Source organism: Gymnodraco acuticeps, unplaced genomic scaffold, assembly GCF_902827175.1.
Source record: "Gymnodraco acuticeps unplaced genomic scaffold, fGymAcu1.1, whole genome shotgun sequence".
Lineage (NCBI taxonomy): Eukaryota > Metazoa > Chordata > Actinopteri > Perciformes > Bathydraconidae > Gymnodraco > Gymnodraco acuticeps.
Genome location: NW_022990440.1, coordinates 1,557,734 through 1,563,733, shown reverse-complemented (window position 1 = coordinate 1,563,733; position 6,000 = coordinate 1,557,734).

Below are 6,000 nucleotides of genomic sequence, written 5' to 3'. Positions count from 1 at the left end.
AATGTTGAGAAAGAGGGTTTTGGTTTTTAAATACTATTTAGTTTTTTAACATATTGTTAATTATATGTTTTAAACCTGGAATATAGGGAAGGCAGAGGTTTGTATCCATTGGAGATGTACTCCAGTCAGAGGGAGTGTTACAGTATGTGGAGTGCCCCAGGGTGCGATTCTTGGACCACTATTAATTAATCATAAAGTCATACATAAATACATTATTATGAGGATGATTATATCTTACTAGAAACCACAAATGTCATTATTCACGGTGTCAATGTTGTTTATCTATGGATGTCATGGAACTGTTTGTAATAAAACAAAGATAAAACAAAAATACTCATTTTTGCTGCAAAGGCACACACAAAAAATGCTGAAAATGACAGATGATCTTGAGAGCAAAATTGAAGCTAGAATTAAAGGTGCTCTTAGTATATGTATATGTGTGTGTTTTGCTTGTGTATATTCTAGAGTTTTATAATTATATGCATTTCTAAAGGTACATTGTATTCCATCTTGTTATATATGGAGTGTGCTTGCTTTATAAATAAGGTAGAATTGAATTGAATACATTCTAATAACCGTATTGTGAATTTTTTATTTGCAAATACCAATTAACTGTTTTTAATGTTGGCAATTCTTCATCCTGACATATGGCTGACTTAAAATAATAACACCAGTGATTCTCAAATTAAGATTCCACAGTTTCCCACTAATAAATTAAATCGTGTGGAAGATAACAGTCATTCATTTTCATTTAGCTTAGTGAAAACATGTTGTGTAGAAATCAGTGCAAAGAACAACACCCAGGAAAAAGGACAGTATTCTGATACTGAAAAAGTAATATATCCTTACTGTGTTGTTTACCTCTCAGGCAAGCCTATTGAAAGGCCTTGAAGTAAACATCAGGGTTTTCCCAAAAAATATATAAATCAAGGGAAGGAGGCAATATGTGAAAAGACACCTGCTGAATGAGCTTTTTCTGCTGCGAGTTTGACAAAGTATTATGATGTGTTCTCTTCCAGGCTCAACTCTTTTGCGTGCAAGAATGAACTTTGTTAGCTTGAGATGTGTCAACAGTTTTGCTTAAGCAGCATGAAGCTGATCTGAGGACACAGTGAGACAGCACTTGCAAATAATCTTCAGTACCGCTCCATAACAAGTCTAAAAATCCTCTGCAAAATACAGAAAAACCTCCACACTAGTGCTTATACCTCAGAATACTGGTCCTCACTCAAACACTGATTAAAAAATAACATCACATAGGAGCAAGCAATTACATGTATTGTGTGTTTTAATACAAGCCTGATGACTGTTAAGATTGAGGGCCACCAAATTACAGGATACAAGCATCATCAATCTGTCTCTGTCTCTGAACTCCTGCTCTCTTGGCAGAGAATCAGGCAGTAAATTAATCAAAGGAACCGTTATTGCCAAATTAGTGACATGGGTTCAAAGACAAATGTCTCCTGGCTGACACACACAGACAGCCCCAAGAGTGATTCATTTATCTCTGCTCTGGTGATTGGCAAGACTCAAAAACTCAGGACGATGCACCCGAATCGTGCCCCGCATAATCTCATGTCAAGTCTGGGTTAGAGTACCAATCCCATATTACTTTGCAAGCTGGGGCTGTATTGTGGTAGGCTACATGTTCCTGGGATTTCTTTAGCTGAAGAGGCACTGAGTCAAGCCCAAGGGTCAATGACACAGCCCTCTTTCAAAGGCCTCAATTTGTGCTTTTGACAGGATTGAGTTATGTGGTCCCTGTCCTGTCAAATGCAATAAGGAAAGCAAGGTAGAGAAAAGCCAGAGTTTTTTTTCTTCAGCATATAACACAAAGAGCCAATACCTGCTGCAGGCAATAATGCAGCCATGTCTTTATAACATGAAAAGAAAGGTCTGCAACTTTTTTTAGATAAAAATGCACCCCAATATAAGCATGTGGTAAGGAAAAATATCCATGTTGTAATGCAACACTATATGACAGCTTAAGAAATCCAGTGATAGTTTGAACACAGGGTTCATAAATATGCAACTGCAGTGAGTTTGTAAGTAGAGCAAAACATATTATCACTTTTTGATCTATGCCTGTTAGCCTGAACAGTCCTATCAGTCTTGATATCAATCAAATCCATGTTCTGGCTTTTGTGTTCATCACACTTTAAAGTTGCAGCAGGGGCTCACGTTGTCATAGAAACAGCTGCAGTAGAAAAAGGTTAGCTTGTTGTTGAACTTGGTAGGATGCATGGAGTATCGAGTCATCATTATGTGAATTTTAGCAGCACAAGCCGAGTGGAATGTTGCTTCTTTTGTGTGCTTGAAAAGCAAGGTCTAACAAATTAATGTGCGACTGCAAATAATTTTCCCCCGTGTGAAAATGCAGGAAAATATGGTGAGGCTCAGGGACAATATTGAGTCAAGGCAATATATTGCTACGCAGGTGCAGGGATTTGGCTGAATTCCTGCATAGTAATACATCTCAATGATAGAATTTTGTTTTCAGAGCTCAGAATTGGTTTGTATTTGCACCACAATGCAATCATCCTCCTTCAGAAATGAATCCTGTCTGGCCCACCTGCAGTAAAGCTCAGGCACGATGTGATATCTCTTTACTTAAAGATTGCCCATTAGCATTCGCACCAGCTGGTGAGCATGCTCAGCCTCCCCTGTACTGCTTGTAATCTCTAACACGTAGTTTTTAAGGCTGTATATAACCAGTGTTTATGTCATGATTCAATTAGCACTTTGAGCATAAGGAAAAGCGCAATATAAATAACATGTATTATTATTATAGTTATAAAAGTTGTCACAATGTCATTTCCACAATCCCTTTATTTCCTGGTGCGTTTATCCAGATTGGAGGACAGTTTTTATTTGATGGAAAATCCTCTCCAGGTCGTGTTTCAACAGGAAACTCACGTTGTAAAATTAAGACCTTTGGAGGGTCAAATTTGCTATATAAATATTTTGATGATAAGAACAATTCATTGAATGATGTGTATGTGATAGGGGACCTGTAGTGGTGACAACTGATGGCAACCTCTGATGCCTTAAACCTGCATTTTTCTAATGGCCAGCAGGGGGTTGCAACAAAGATTGTATAGAAGTCTATGAGAAAATGAACCTTCATCTTATTCAAAATAGACAATAAAGCAGGCCGTGCTTGTCCAGATTACCTGTTGTCAGTGTTTTAAGAACTGTAATCCTTTCACAGTGTTTCCAGTTCATGAAAGTTAATAGTACATAGTTATTTGTAATAACCAACAAATATGTAATTATTTTGGGACAACCTGACGAAAAGTTCCTGCGTTTCTTCTCTCTGGTCTTGATGGCTAGATTGCTACTCTTACAGAGACACTGAAATGGACTAAGCCAAGAATGACTTAGTTTCTTAGTTTTTGGAACTTGGTAAAAGTTGTTGTCTTAAGCCATTAAAGGGCCATAATATGTGAAAGGTTTTAAAGAAACAAACAGGCCAGATCTGAACCGTGAACCCTGCGATGGCTGTGAGATATCCACAACGTTGTCTGTCCTGTTGTCTGCGGAGGCCCACTCCCACCTGTTGAGTGCGGCTGTGCTTGGGTGGTTTCTCCCCGACGAAGACGGAGCGAGGAGACGGAGCGAGGAGACGGAGCGGCTCCATCGGCTGCTGCCTGCTTCCACCTGTCTGGTGTCTGTGGTCTGCAGAGGCCTGCTCCCGCCTGCTCCCACCTGTGGAGCGGCTGTGCGGAGAAGGATTTTTGCCCCGAGGACGTCGCGGAGAGACAGAGTGGCTCCACGCTTCGGGCTGGGGCCTGCTCCCGTCGGGCGTGTGCTGCTGTGCGGAGGAGGATTCGCCACAGCTGGGGCTTGCTTTCCACCTTTCCTGGCTGCGGTGTGGCTGAGGAGGAGGGTTCTTGCCCGGGGAACATCGGAGAATGGCACATGTCATGTTTCTGCTGTGCCTGTTTGCTGTTTTGGACTGTGGGAAGATCTCTAGTAATCCTGAGGTCTACTGGATTCGGGTATGTTCTGCTACCCGCGGTGGGCATCCCCTGCGGAGGTTCAGATGTGCTGCACAAACAATTGCCGGTTGCCTTGACAATCTGCTCGACAAAATATGTTTGTCTTTTTTGTTTGCCTGCTATGATGGTTCTTCAGGACTGCTTCTTAAGCTCTAATCACACTTTCACAGACTTTGCTGGTGATTCTAGAGAAGATGACAGTGTATGTGTGTCGTTTAAGCATGGGAGCCTGCCTGCAGACCTCCACTCTCAGGACAGTTCCGGTGCAGACCTCCACTCTCAGGACACCTCCACTGTCAGTACAGGAAGTGACGATTCTGACGTGTTTTTTTTCCCCGCCCACCGAAGGACTCGTTTGATGGAAGTTTTCAAATCACAATGGAGACTCATCACGGAGGTGATGAGTCCGCCCACCGTGCACTTTGGGTCGGCCTTGGTCAAGCCCTTTTGACCTGGTTCAAGCCTGGTTGAGCCTGGTTCTCGTAAAAGTTCTTCGCTCAAATGACACCATGGAGGAATGTAACGGGAGTTGACAGGGGACTCTGCCCACCTCACGAGTGCCTATTTTCGGACACTTCTTTTCACTTTTCCCCGGTTTTATTATTTTTTTGGCTATTTCACCCGGTTTCTACCGGGGACATTGCCCGGTCTCGGGTGTCCCCCCACGGCCTATGTCCAGCCCCCCCCCCCCCCCACTCATCCATATATTAACGGATTTTGACAATTTTTGATGCATTTTTCTCCTCTCCTCTCACTGATCGAATGGCAAACGCGACCCACTGTCGGAGGGCCTCCACGCCGGCCCGGCCTAGTGCCGGTGCTCTGGCGGTCGGTTCCTCCGAACTGCGGGTTCGACTCTGATGGCCGGGAGGGTGTGCTGCGTTGGGGTGGGGGACTTCCCCCACTCTGCGTGTCTCTTCCTTCCCGAGCCGGCCGATATTAGGCGTGACCAAGACGCACCGTCCAGGGGTCCCACGGGTCCCACGGGTCCCGCAGCGGGGTGGAGGTTCCCAGCTGGAACCTCCCCACCTCCACCGCGGTGCACCCGGAAAACACGGTTGTTTCTCGAACCTTCCACTGTTGTCTAGCGGGTGTAACTAAAATACAAGATGTCGTATTTATATAAATATATATCTATATATATATAGATAATAAGTGTCAGTGCATTTGCGTGCATTTCCTGTTTGGAAAGTGGCACTGTACTGATAGTGGTGATTTTATTTTGGAATTCTTAGCATGCACTTCCTGTCCTGAGAGTGGAGGTGTCCTGAGAGTGGAGGTCTGCACCGGAACTGTCCTGAGAGTGGAAGTCTGCAGGCAGACCCCTCTCCGTTTAAGAGGAAAAGATGCCTGTTTTTGTTGTTGTTATTACTGTCAGGAAATGTACAACCTAACCCTGGTCCGCCCAGTAGTAGTAGTCAGATCGCTACTCCTGCTGATTTTAAAGCTAGGTCTGGGTTGGGTTTCATCCACTTGAATGTGCGCAGTCTGTTAGGTAAACTAGATTTTGTCCACATCTGGGCGAGCTCGACTGACGCTGACGTCATTGTTTTATCAGAAACATGGCTAAACAAATCAATTTTGGCCTCTGACATTGCCTTAAATGGTTATAATGTGTATCGTACCGACCGGCCTAATAAAGGTGGTGGCGTTGCCATTTATGTTAAGAATAAGTTCAGTGTAACCACATTAGTTTCCAAATCCATCAGTAAGCAATTTGAATTTTTAGCCATAAATATAGAAGTGGCAAAGGGTCAACAGGTCATGTTAGTGAGTTGTTACAGACCCCCCTCAGCTGTCAAAGACTCCTTGTCTTCACTAGCAAATATTTTATCACAACTAGACTACAAGGAAATAGTGCTACTTGGAGATTTTAACTGGGACTGGTTAACTGCGGTGTCAGAGGATTTTAAAAACCTTTGCATCTCTTTGAATGTTACTCAGATTGTTGACAGTCCTACTCGCCCTAACATTAAGTCCCCTAATAAATCCTCCCTAA